Here is a 14,202-nt window from a genome sequence, read left to right on the forward strand (position 1 = left end):
GTTCTAATTTTCCCTACTCAATAAGAAAACCGTGAGATTGCAGCAATGCCTCTGAGGGCACATTCTTCCCTTAGGGCAAGGATTCATGACAGTGAGGCCATCTCTTGCCTGGTCCTGCCCCTTGTCATATTTCTATGTCTCCAGATTATATTTATTTATTTTATTATCTATTTTCTAAGCTTATTTATTTTGAGAGAGCGAGAGAGAGAAAGAGAGGAAGAGCCTGAGAAAGCAGGGGAGGGGCAGAGAGAGAGGAAGAGAGAAAATCCCAAGCAGGCTCTGAGCTGTCAGCACAGAGCCTGACACTGGGCTCAATCTCATGAAGCGTGAGATCATGACTTGAGCCGAAATTAAGAGTTGGATGCTCAACTGACTGAGTCACCGAGGTGCCCCTCCAACTTATATTTAACAAAAAAAACTACCTAAAAAAAAAAGTCCCTATTTATCTACTGAAGAGAACAGAATGGGCAACTAAGGTGATCCTGGGAAAATACCACAAACTGTATGTTGGGTTAATGTAACCACTTTTCCACTCTTGGCATAACTGTCAGTGGTTTTTGTAGGTTTCTGCCCAACTTCTATGTAGAGATGAAATGGCGACAGCCATAAACCCACATCCTACCATTGCTGTAGGGTGGGAGGGTGGTCTGTCGAAGGATCTTGGATCTGGGAAACAGAGAGGTTTATGATCAGGGGAGAGGTAACACCCTAGCTCTGTGTCTTTGCTGCTGGCACAGAGATACACTGCTGTGTCCTCGAAGCCAGCCAAGAGGATGTCAAGGGAACAGAAAGAAGAGTTAGCCCAGCTGGCTTTGAAGTTATCAGAGGTGTCTTTTTCAGTGTAAAGGTTTGTATCATAGTAGTAGAGCAGCAGCTTTGGGGCTTGGTTCGGCTTCTGTTGGTACCAGTACATGGCATCATGATTCAGATTCTGAGAACAGCTCAGAGGCACTCGTTTTCTGATCCCGGTAACCTGGTATCTTGGGCTCTGGATGACCCTGGCACCCGTGTGACCTGCAGAGAGAGAAAGAAAATACAGAGACAGAGCCAAGGAGACTGTTATTCCTGCCATAAAATAAAGGTACAAAACTGAGGACAAGATCACTTTCTCAAAGATTTCCTTTCTGACCAGGACTCACCTGCCCCAAGGAGACAAAAGGCCATACAGTAGAGCAGCCGGGGACCCATGGCAGGGCCACAACAGGAACGGGGCGTCTGTGTCTTCTAGACTCTGACTCTGGGTGGAGAGATGGGAGTTCAGAGAACCTGGTCCCTGATAGGTAAATCTGTGATGACAGTCTGCCGTTGGCTTCACCAAGACAAGGGTCACTCCTTTTTGTGATGTTACACACAGCTTCCTGCTTGGCAGTGGGACCTGGGCTTGGCTGGATCACGTATGGAGCAGATGCCGTGTTACCTCATTTGCCCCTTTTCCTACATCTGCCCCACGTTCATCCAGGCTTCTCTGTCTCACTCCTCATTTCCTACACCCCGTAAGCAGTTCAGGGGTTCCTCAACATAAGAATAGTTTTTGCTAAAGTATCATTTATAAACCTGTTGAGAAAACGTCTTGCTGTCTACATCACAGATGGGATTGATGGCTGCAACCTATCCTCATCTTTTTTTTTCCCCCGTATATTTCTGATTTCAATGTTTATTAAGCACAGCACCAAAACAAAATTGTTTGTGTGTGGGAGCTAAATTCTCCAAGATGGAATGTCTGAGTCAGGATGGCAGGGTGAAAATGGAGGTGTAAAAATAGCAAGATCAAATCATCTGCTCATTGTTTCCCTAGTTTTATGCCAATTTTTTTTTAAATTTACATCCAAATTAGTTAGCATATAGTGCAACAATGGTTTCAGGAGTAGATTCCTTAGTGCCCCTCACCCATTTAGCCCACCTCCCCCACACTCCCTCCAGTAACCCTCAGTTTGTTCTCTATATTTATGAGTCTCTTCTATTTTGTCCCCCTCCCTGTTTTTATATTATTTTTGTTTCCCTTCCCTTATATTCACATGTCTTGTCTTTTTAAGTCCTCATATGAGTGAAGTCATATGATTTTTGTCTTTCTCTGACTAATTTCACTTAGCATAATAGCCTCCAGTTCCATCCACGTAGTTGCAAATGGCAAGATTTCATTCTTGTTGATTGCCGAGTAATACTCCATTGTATATATATATATACACCACATCTTCTTTATCCATGCATTCATCGATGGACATTTGGGCTCTTTCCATCTTTTGGCTATTGTTGATAGTGCTGCTATAAACATGGGGGTGCATGTGTCCCTTCAAAACAGCAAACCTGTATCCTGTGGATAAATGCCTAGTAGTGCAATTGCTGGGTCGTAGGGTAGTTCTGTTTTTCGTTTTTTGAGGAACCTCCATACTGTTTTCCAGAGTGGCTGCACCAGCTTGCGTTGCCACCAGCAATGCAAAAGAGATCCTCTTTCTCTGTATCCTCACCAACATCTGTTGTTGGCTGAGTTGTTAATTTTAGCCGTTCTGACTGGTGTGAGGTCATATCTCATTGTGGTTTTGATTTGTATTTCCCTGATGATGAGTGATGTTGAGCATTTTTTCATGTGTCGGTTGGCCATCTGGGTGTCTTCTTTGGAGAAGTGTCTATTCATGTCCCCCCAATTTTTTTTAATGATGAGAGATTTTATTTCATTTCTTCTTTTGGACATGATAAGAATTCTTTTTCTTTAAAAAATTTACATCCAAGTTAGTTAGCATATAGTGCAGCAATGATTTCAGGAGTAGATTGCTTAGTGCCCCTTACCCATTTAGCCCATCCCCCTTCCCACAACCCCTCCAGTAACCCTCTGTTTCTTCTCTATATTTAAGAGTCTCTTATATTTTGTCCCCGTCCCTGTTTTTATATTATTTTTGCTTCCTTCCCCTCATGTTCATTTGTTCTGTGTCTTAAAGTCCTCATATGAGTGAAGTCATATGATATTTGTCTTTCTCTGACTTATTTTGCTTAGCATAATACCCTCTAGTTCCATCCACGTAGTTGCAAGTGGCAAGATTTCATTCTTTTTGATTTCTCAGTAATACTCCATTGTGTGTGTGTGTGTGTGTGTGTGTGTGTGTGTGTATCACATCTTCTTTATCCATTCATCCATCGATGGACATTTGGGCTCTTTCCATACTTTGGCTATTGTTGATAACAAACTATCCTCTTCTTAATACAGAAGTCAAGCCCTGCAATCCTCTGTTTATATCCACACTTCATAGAATGCCAAAAACATTCTCTACAATTTTTGGCTATCAGTGACACCATAATGCCTCCTTGTGGCCAGTAGAAAAGTATCTACAAGCATCCTTCTTTCACTTCTTATATTTCCAACTTGAACTCTGACATCAGGGAGCTCACCATGCTCTGCCTGGGTCTCCTCTCCTGGGCCCCATCATGGCCTCCCTCCAGGTAGTGAGGTGGATGGCCATAGAGCTCATATTGGTTATTTCTCATCTCTTGGGGATCACCGTCTTTGGTTGCCGGATTTATAATGTTTTGAAAACTGTTGTTTCATGTATTATGTTTGTTTGTTTTAGCTGCTTTGAGCAGATTAAATCAGATTCCTGTTAATCCATCTGGGTTGGAAGCAAAAGTCCACTCCAGGGCCATACTGAATTTCTTACTCTTGGGTCCCCAAGGGTTTCAATGGTTGTAGACCTTCTTTTCAGTTTCTGAGTGCGTGGTTTCCATTTCACACAACATTGGCAACATTTAATTCCAAAACGTGTGAGACACAGTCCAGAATTTCAATTTCTCTGCTAACTTTTCCCTTTTGTCTAGCACTCAAGGTCCTGACCAAACATACAATTCTCTAACTGCATTTCTGGGTCTTTGGGTTGTAATACTTTTAGTCTGTGAAGGCTGTGACCATTTTGAGACTCCAGGATTAATGTAGGAGTTGTTATTATAGGTCCCGTGTCATCTCTATTATATGGGCATTGAAAACCTAGATCTGGTCTGAAACCTGCTAAGTTCCTATACCTTTAGCTCTTCCTTGCTCTGCCTATAAGTTCTCTCTTTTTTCTTCTAACTGGCAAATTTCTTTTTCTTTTTAGATTACCTATGTATCATGTAGAGGTAAAGGGTATTTCAAATTTAGAAAGAAAAATGGACTAAGACAAGGGTAATGATCTTTCTGCTCTTCCTCTGTAGCTTTGTCCTAAATAATCAGTGGTACATTTTACCACTTCTGCCTTCCTTGTACAAACATGCAAACGTATATAAACTTCAATAAGGGGTTTTATTGATTTAATTATTCTTAAATAACCTTACATACTATGCATTATTCTGCAAATTATCTCCCCCTTGACAGTTTGCCTTGATCATCCCTACAAAATAAATAAACATGCTATTTGGTTCTCTTTTAATTTCTTTGTGCCTGTAAGGTAAAGCACATACACATAAATGCGATCAGATCATACATTCTAGGTAAACATATGTTTTCTTAGTGTTTTTGTAGTCATCAAAAATTTAACTATGATTGGGGTGCCTGGGTGGCTCCATCAGTTAAGCATCTGATTCTTGATTTTGGTTCACGTCATGATCTCACAGTTTGTGAGATGGAGCCCTGTGATGGGCTCTGCGCTGACAGCTCAGAGACTGCTTGGGATTCTCTCTCTCTTTGCTCCTCCCCTGCTCATGCTCTTTCTCGCAAGATAAATAAAGTTAAAAAAAAGTGTAACTATGATTGATGGATGAAACTAACAAGCAATAAAAAACAACAATTCTTTTAATAAAAGTCTACGGCCTCCTATGTTCAGATGGCCTTACAGACTTCAAGACACAGTCTGCAACTGTAATGCTGCTTGGGGAGAGTAAGGAACCTTTCAGATTCTCTGTGCCACTCAAAGATCCGGAGAGTAGACACCACCCGAACTCCAGGTATGAAAAGTAGTGGGGCTGAAGAGTGGCTTCAGGGTAGAACCAAGGATGGGATGAGAGGAGGTTGTGGGAGAGACCAGGATGTTTGAGAGATTGATTTTGGAGGCAACTCAAACTATTTGTAATTACAAGACTAGGATATAAAGAATGCAAGTGAGTATCTGAGATGCATTGGAAGGAATGATTATTGGGGTGAGCAAAGGAAGAAACTGAGCATCATCTAGGTGCTGCAATCCACTCAAGATGCTGGGAATTTTAAGGTAGGAGAGACAAGAAATGGTTGAGAAGCAACAATGGACAGCAAAAGGGACCTCAGTGCTGATGAGGGTCACTCACAGAAACCGATAATGCCACTGATTAACACCAGCAAGAGGAACGAATTTTTCCACCACTCCATTTCCATTGGGAGGTCAGGATCTGGGAACAGCAAATCTCCGACTATGACAATAGATTTGTGGTCATAGGACAGTATTCACGTGATCCTAAATTTCCAGCGAAACTTCAAACATAGACTTCTTAAAGCCAAATGCCACCGAAGCGTTGCTGACTACATTACAATCTTATGTGTACATGGGCTGCCATTGGAATGGCTGTATAAAATAGCTTGACAATTAGCACAACCAGAATGAGTTGCAAGCAACGTCTATGAATTCCAAGCGAAATCCAGAGAAGGGTATGTGGTCTTGTCTCTGGCAAGAACATGCCCAGAGAAGTCAGTGTGTACACTTGGAACCGGTAGAACTAAGCACGTTGGAGGAGACATCATTGGGAACTTGATGCTTTTATGAATCACGTGGCCAGCAGTGGATTCACAGCTTTCTGAACGGCTGACCCTGCATCAGACAGCCGCAACGAGTGATGACTACACTGAAGAGGCAGATCCCCAGTTGGATGAGGATAGAAAGAATTCAAATATTCTAAAGAGAAGCGTACCAAAGCATCCAAAGAAAAGAGTATTTGAATCTACCGTTTTTGATTTTCTGTTCTTTTGGTCCTTTGCACACGTGTTATGGAAATAATAAAATGGCATGTCGCATGTAAATTGAAATCACTGGATGAAAAATGAATCTCTAGGAGTGTCAAATGGTACAGCCGTTCTGGAAAATAATTTGGCTGTGTCTTTAAAAAGTCAGAACACACTCGGGGTTAAGTGTCTGACTCTTGATTTCAGCTCACGTCGTGACCTCAGGGTTCGTGAGATCGAGCCCTGTGTCAGGCTCTGTGCTGACAGCATGGAGCCTGTTTGGGATTTTCTCTCTTTCTCTCTCTCTCTTTCCCTGCCACTCCCCCACTCTTGCATGCTCTCTCTCTCTCTCTCTAAATAAATAAATAAACTTAAAAAAAAGTCATAACACACTCACCGTGTAATCCAGCTACCTCACTCCTGGGCATAAAAGTATCCCAGAGAAATGAGACCTTGTGTCCTCACAGAATCCTGCACACAGATGTTTATGTATAGACACTGTATTTGTCATAGTCAAAACTAGAAACAACCAAAATGTCCTACGATAAGTGAATGGTGAAAAAAACTCTGGTACACGCATGCCTCCAGAACAAAACTCAGCAATAAAAGAAATGAATTATTGCTAAATGCAGCAACTTGGGTGAATCTCAAGGGAATACGCTCAGGAGAAAAGCCCATCTCAGGGGTCACCTACCATATGATTCCACCTGTAAGACAGTCTCAACGGTCTCAATATGACATCATTATAGATGTAGAGACTAGATCAGTATTTCCCAGGGGTTACAGATGGGGTGTGTGTGTGTGTGTGTGTGACATTATAAAGGGAGATTTTGTAGTGTTGCAAAAGTTCTGTATCTTGACTACAGTGGTGGCTGTGTGAACCTACACATGTGACAGAAATGGCTTAGAACTGCTTCCACACATGGAGCCAATGTCAACGTCATGGTCTTGCTAACTTTAGTATGATGATGTAAGATCTAACCATTGGCAGACTGGATGACGGGTCTCTGGACCCTTTTGATCTACTTTGCATCTTCCTGTGAATTTAGTTATTTTTATTATTTATTTTTTAAATGTTTATTTATTTATTTATTTATTTATTTATTTATTTATTATTTTTTACCCGAGATATTTTCATTTTTTTTCAATATATGAAGTTTATTGTCAAATTGGTTTCCATACAACACCCAGTGCTCATCCCAAAAGGTGCCCTCCTCAATACCCATCACCCACCCTCCCCTCCCTCCCACCCCCCATCAACCCTCAGTTTGTTCTCAGTTTTTAAGAGTCTCTTATGCTTTGGCTCTCTTCCACTCTAACCTCTTTTTTTTTTTTTCCTTCCCCTCCCCCATGGGTTTCTGTTAAGTTTCTCAGGATCCACATAAGAGTGAAACCATATGGTATCTGTCTTTCTCTGCTGGGTCATAGGATAGGTCTATTTTTAATTTTCTGAGGAACCTCCACACTGTTTTCCAGAGTGGCTGCACCAACTTGCATTCCCACCAGCAGTGCAAGAGGGTTCCCGTTTCTCCACATCCTCTCCAGCATCTATAGTCTCCTGATTTGTTCATTTTGGCCACTCTGACTGGTGTGAGGTGATATCTGAGTGTGGTTTTGATTTGTATTTCTCTGGTGAGGAACGACGTTGAACATCTTTTCATGTGCCTGTTGGCCATCCGGATGTCTTCTTTAGAGAAGTGTCTATTCATGTTTTCTGCCCATTTCTTCACTGGGTTATTTGTTTTTTGGGTGTGGAGTTTGGTGAGCTCTTTATAGATTTTGGATACTAACCCTTTGTCTGATATGTCATTTGCAAATATCTTTTCCCATTCTGTTGGTTGCCTTTTAGTTTTGTTGGTTGTTTCCTTTGCTGTGCAGAAGCTTTTTATCTTCATAAGGTCCCAGTAGTTCATTTTTGCTTTTAATTCCCTTGCCTTTGGGGGGTGTGTCAAGTAAGAGATTGCTACGGCTGAGGTCAGAGAGGTCTTTTCCTGCTTTCTCTTCTAGGGTTTTGATGGTTTCTTGTCTCACATTCAGGTCCTTTATCCATTTTGAGTTTATTTTTGTGAATGGTGTGAGAAAGTGGTCTAGTTTCAACCTTCTGCATGTTGCTGTCCAGTTCTTCCAGAACCATTCGTTAAAGAGACTGTCTTTTTTCCGTTGGATATTCTTTCCTGCTTTGTCAAAGATTAGTTGGCTATACGTTTGTGGGTTCTAGTTCTGGGGTTTCTATTCTATTTCATTGGTCTATGTGTGTGTTTTTGTGCCAATACCATGCTGTCTTGATGATGACAGCTTTGTAGTAGAGGCTAAAGTCTGGGATTGTGATGCCTCCTGCTTTGGTCTTCTTCAAAAATACTTCGGCTATTCGGGGCCTTTTGTGGTTCCATATGAATTTTAGAATTGCTTGTTCTAGTTTTGAGAAGAATGCTGGTGCAATTTTGATTGGGATTGCATTGAATGTGTAAATAGCTTTGGGTAGTATTGACATTTTGACAATATTTATTCTTCCAATCCATGAGCATGGAATGTTTTTCCATTTCTTTATATCTTCTTCAATTTCCTTCATAAGCTTTCTATAATTTTCAGCATACAGATCTTTTACATCTTTGGTTAGATTTATTCCTAGGTATTTTATGCTTCTTGGTGCAATTGTGAATGGGATCAGTTTCTTTATTTGTCTTTCTGTTGCTTCATTGTTAGTGTATAAGAATGCAGCTGATTTCTGTACATTGATTTTGTATCCTGCAACTTTGCTGAATTCATGTATCAGTTCTAGCAGACTTTTGGTGGAGTCTATCGGATTTTCCATGTATAATATCATGTCATCTGCAAAAAGCGAAAGCTTGACTTCATCTTTGCCAATTTTGATGCCTTTGATTTCCTTTTGTTGTCTGATTGCTGATGCTAGAACTTCCAGCACTATGTTAAACAACAGCGGTGAGAGTGGGCATCCCTGTCGTGTTCCTGATCTCAGAGAAAAAGCTCTCAGTTTTTCCCCATTGAGGATGATGCTAGCTGTGCCCTTTTCATAAATGGCTTTGATGATCTTTAAGTATGTTCCTTCTATCCCGACTTTCTCAAGGGTTTTTATTAAGAAAGGGTGCTGGATTTTGTCAAAGGCCTTTTCTGCATCGATTGACAGGATCATATGGTTCTTATCTTTTCTTTTATTAATGTGATGTATCACATTGATTGATTTGCGAATGTTGAACCAGGCCTGCATCCCAGGAATGAATCCCACTTGATCATGGTGGATAATTCTTTTTAGATGCTGTTGAATTCGATTTGCTAGTATCTTATTGAGAATTTTTATATCCATATTCATCAGGGATATCGGCCTGTAGTTCTCTTTTTTTACTGGGTCTCTGTCTGGTTTAGGAATCAAAGTAATACTGGCTTCATAGAATGAGTCTGGAAGTTTTCCTTCCCTTTCAATTTTTTGGAATAGCTTGAGAAGGATAGGTATTATCTCTGCTTTAAACGTCTGGTAGAACTCCCCTGGGAAGCCATCTGGTCCTGGACTCTTATTTGTTGGGAGATTTTGGATGACTGATTGAATTTCTTCGCTGGTAATGGGTCTGTTCAAGCTTTCTATTTCCTCCTGATTGAGTTTTGGAAGAGTGTGGGTGTTTAGGAATTTGTCCATTTCTTCCAGGTTGTCCAGTTTGTTGGCATATAATTTTTCATAGTATTCCCTGATAATTGCTTGTATCTCTGAGGGATTGGTTGTAATAATTCCATTTTCATTCATGATTTTATCTATTTGGGTCATCTCCCTTTTCTTTTTGAGAAGCCTGGCTAGAGGTTTATCAATTTTGTTTATTTTTTCAAAAAACCAACTCTTGGTTTCGTTGATCTGCTCTAGTTTTTTTTAGATTCTATATTGTTTATTTCTGCTCTGATCTTTATTATTTCTCTTCTTCTGCTGGATTCCAGCTGTCTCTGCTGTTCTGCTTCTATTTCCTTTAGGTGTGCTGTTAGATTTTGTATTTGGGATTTTTCTTGTTTCTTGAGATAGGCCTGGATTGCAATATATTTTCCTCTCAGGACTGCGTTCGCTGCATCCCAAAGTGTTTGAGTTGTTGTATTTTCATTTTCATTTGTTTCCATATATTTTTAAATTTCTTCTCTAATTGCCTGGTTGACCCACTCATTCTTTAGTAGGGTGTTCTTTAACCTCCATGCTTTTGGAGGTTTTCCAGACTTTTTCCTGTGGTTGATTTCAAGCTTCATAGCATTGTGGTCTGAAAGTATGCATGGTATGATTTCAATTCTTGTATACTTATGAAGGGCTCTTTTGTGACCCAGTATGTGATGTACCTTGGAGAATGTTCCATGTGCACTTGAGAAGAAAGCATATTCTGTTGTTTTGGGATGCAGAGTTCTAAATATATCTGTCAAGTCCATTTGATCCAATGTATCATTCAGGGCCCTTGTTTCTTTATTGACCGTATGTCTAGATGATCTATCCATTTCTGTAAGTAGAGTGTTAAAGTCCCCTGCAATTACCACATTCTTGTCAATAAGGTTGCTTATGTTTGTGAGTAATTGTTTTATATATTTGAGGGCTCCTGTATTCAGCGCATAGACATTTATAATTGTTAGCTCTTCCTGATGGATAGACCCTGTGATTATTATATAATGCCCTTCTTCATCTCTTGTTAGAGCCTTTAATTTAAAGTCTAGTTTGTCTGATATAAGTATGGCTACTCCAGCTTTCTTTTGACTTCCAGTGGCATGATAAATAGTTCTTTATCCCCTCACTCTCAATCTGAAGGTGTCCTCAGGTCTAAAATGAGTCTCTTGTAGACAGCAAATAGATGGGTCTTGTTTTTTTTATCCATTCTGATACCCTATGTCTTTTGGTTGGCGCATTTAGTCCATTTACATTCAGTGTTATTATAGAAAGATATGGGTTTAGAGTCATTGTGATGTCCGTAGGTTTCCTACTTGTAGCGATGTCTCTGGTACTTTGTCTCACAGGATTCCCCTTAGGATCTCTTGTAGGGCTGGTTTGGTGGTGACAAATTCCTTCAGTTTTTGTTTGTTCGGGAAGACCTTTATCTCTCCTTCTATTCTAAATGACAGACTTGCTGGATAAAGGATTCTCAGCTGCATATTTTTTCTGTTCATCACATTGAAGATCTCCTGCCATTCCTTTCTGGCCTGCCAAATTTCAGTAGAGAGATCAGTCACGAGTCTTATAGGTCTCCCTTTATATGTTAGAGCACGTTTATCTCTAGCTGCTTTCAGAATTTTCTCTTTATCCTTGTATGTTGCCAGTTTCACTATGATATGTCGTGCAGAAGATCAATTCAAGTTACGTCTGAAGGGAGTTCTCTGTGCCTCTTGGATTTCAATGCCTTTTTCTTTCCCCAGTTCAGGGAAGTTCTCAGCTATTATTTCTTCAAGTACACCTTCAGCACCTTTCCCTCTCCCTTCCTCCTCTGGAATACCAATTATGTGTATATTATTTCTCTTTAGTGCATCACTTAGTTCTCTAATTTTCCCCTCATACTCCTGGATTTTTTTCTCTCTCTTTTTCTCAGCTTCTTTTTCCATAATTTTATTTTCTAGTTCACCTATTCTCTCCTCTGCCCTTCAATCCGAGCCGTAGTTGTCTCCATTTTATTTTGCAACTCACTGATAGCATTTTTTAGCTCCTCCTGGCTGTTCCTTAGTCCCTTGATCTCTGTAGCAAGAGAGTCTCTGCTGTCCTTTATACTGTTTTCAAGCCCAGCGATTAATTTTATGAGTATTATTCTAAATTCACTTTCTGTTATATTGTTTAAATCATTTTTGATCAGTTCGTTAGCTGTTGTTATTTCCTGGACATTTTTCTGAGGGGAATTCTTCCGTTTCGTCATTTTAGATAGTCCCTGGAGTGGTGCGGGACTGCAGGGCACTTCCCCTGTGCTGTCTTGAATAACTTGCATTCGTGGTCGGGGCTGCATGGCCACAGTCAGACTGGTGTGTGCCTTCTCTTCCCCTCTCCTAGGGGCGGGATTCACTGTGGGGTGGCGTGGCCCATCTGGGCTACTTGCACACTGCCAGGCTTGTGGTGCTGGGGATCTGGCGTATTAGCTGTGGTGGATCGGCAAGGTGCACAGGGGCGGGAGGGGCAGGCTCAACTCGGTTTTCCTTCAGAGATCCGCTTTGGGAGGGGCCCTGTGGCAGCGGGAGGGAATCAGACCCACTGCTGGAGGGATGGATCCGCAGAAGCTCAGCGTTGGGTGTTTGCTCGGTGCCAGCAAGTTCCCTGGCAGGAACTGGTTCCCTTTGGGATTTTTGGCTGGGGGATGGGCGAGGGAGATGGTGCTGGCGAGCGCCTTTGTTCCCCGCCAAGGTGAGCTCTGTCGTCCGGGGCTCAACCACTCTCCCTCCCGTTGTCCTCCAGCCCTCCCATTTTCCGAGCAGAGCTGTTAGTTTATAACCTTCCAGATGTCAAGTCCCGCTTGCTGTCGGAACACACTCCGTCCGGCCCCTCCGCTTTTGCAAGCCAGACTTGGGGACTCTGCTTGGCCGGCGGGCAATGTTTATTTATTTTTGAGAGCAAGAGAGAGAGCCAGGGAGGGGCAGAAGGAGGGGGACAGAGGATCTGAAGCAGGGTCCGTGCTGATAGCAAAGAGCCTGATGCAGGGCTTGAACTCACCAACCGTGAGATCACGACCTGAGCTGAAGTCGGATGCTTAACCGACTGAGCCACCCAGGTGCCCCCCCCACAGTTATTTTTAAATGAAAAGTTAAAATAAACGAGACTATGAAAAGAATTTTACTACAATTAAGGAAGACTGTTATGGGAAACTGAGAATGAGAAGGGTTGGAAGAAATGGGAAGGGCCGGGTTGTTCTGTGGAGATAACCACTCTCGGTCAACCATTCTGATGAAGGCAAAGGCGGGGGGTAGGGGGGCTGGAGGAGCACAGATCACTAACTGAAGAGAACTCAGGCTATGCTGTGGCACAGTTGTGAGTTTACTTAATCACTGGAAAGCCCAGTGGGTGACATTCACCCTCAGTCTTGAACTCAGTCATCCTCTGTGAGAATTTGTGAGGAATGTCAGAAATCAACCCCCTATTGTCTTCCTACCCAAAGTTTTCTACTGATCTGTTCTTGCCTTCCCCGGGGACATGTAGAACACCAGATTCACGTCCTTGTGCTGAGAGAAGGGAAGCCTGGAAAGACAGCCAAGGACAGCTGGGGGCTGGAGGGAGAAGGGGAAACCTGAGGGTTTCTGTGCAGGGAAGGGGTGATTCTGCAGCGCTGTGTCTTTACTGCTGGCACACAGGTACATGGCTGAGTCCCCAGGTTCTGTGCCCTGGATCTCCAGGGTGGAGAATGATCTGTCAGGCATCTTGGCCGAGAAGCGGCCATTGGGCATTCACGAGTCATCTATAGTGGCTTGATTATTGAAGTGAATCAGCAGCTTGAGTCCCTGCACTGAGGTCTGTCTGTACCAAAAAAGGACTTCATGACCAGAAATAGGCTCGCATCTCAGAGTTATTGTTTGTCCTATCATTGCCACCTTGTTCCTAGGTGTCTGGGTGACTCCAGCATCTGTGGGCTCTGTGGAAGGGGACAGAATTTGGGGGCAGGATAAGGGACATAAATGGAATTGTAATTGGAGATATCTAAAAATGAAGATTGTTTATTTCTGGGGACTTACCTCCTCCCAGGAGACAAAGGGCCAGACAGCAGAGGAGCCTGGTGGCCATGGCAGGGTGGCCAGGAAGGGGCTTCACCCAGATGAGGCCCCTGTGGGCATGAACAGAGGGGTGGGGCATTCTAACCCCACCCATTTCCATACAGTAGAGAATGGCCTGACAGCGATATTGCTCTCTGTCACTGCTCATGGGACCTCCTTCCAAAAGTGAGCATTACTTCTCTACAGAGGATTGACTGGACTCGATCATAACTACCCCAGGATGTGATTGGCTCATTCAAAGCACCTTCCTCAATTATACCTCCCACAACCCAGGCCTCCACCACTCTACCCTCCCAGACACATCACGTATCCACCATCTACTGGATATTTCCACTTGGGTGTGCCACCAGTACTCGGGATTCTGACATCGATAAATCACTTTTTGGGGCTCCTGGGTGGCTCAGTCAGCTGAGCGTCCAACTCTTGATTTCAGCTCAGGTCACGATCTCACGGTTTGTGAATTCGAGCCCTGCGTCGGGTTCTGTACTCACAGTGCAGAGCCTGCTTGTGATTCTGTGTCTCCCTCTCTATTTGCTCCTTCTCCATGTGTGTTCTCTCTCTCTCTCTCTCTCTCTCAAAAATAAACACTTAAAAAAATAAATTACTTTTCAGATCTCCGTACTTTT

At 42.4% G+C, this 14,202-nt stretch overlaps 1 protein-coding gene across 1 annotated transcript in view; it reads right to left on the minus strand.

Annotated features, from left to right (window-relative positions):
- Positions 1–14,202, minus strand: part of LOC121028976 (M1-specific T cell receptor beta chain-like) — a 194,908-nt gene that overhangs the window by 108,908 nt on the left and 71,798 nt on the right. The gene's annotated exons all lie outside the window — the stretch shown is intronic.

Source organism: Herpailurus yagouaroundi, unplaced genomic scaffold (assembly GCF_014898765.1).
Source record: "Herpailurus yagouaroundi ecotype Mexico unplaced genomic scaffold, PumYag 100, whole genome shotgun sequence".
NCBI classification, from domain to species: domain Eukaryota; kingdom Metazoa; phylum Chordata; class Mammalia; order Carnivora; family Felidae; genus Herpailurus; species Herpailurus yagouaroundi.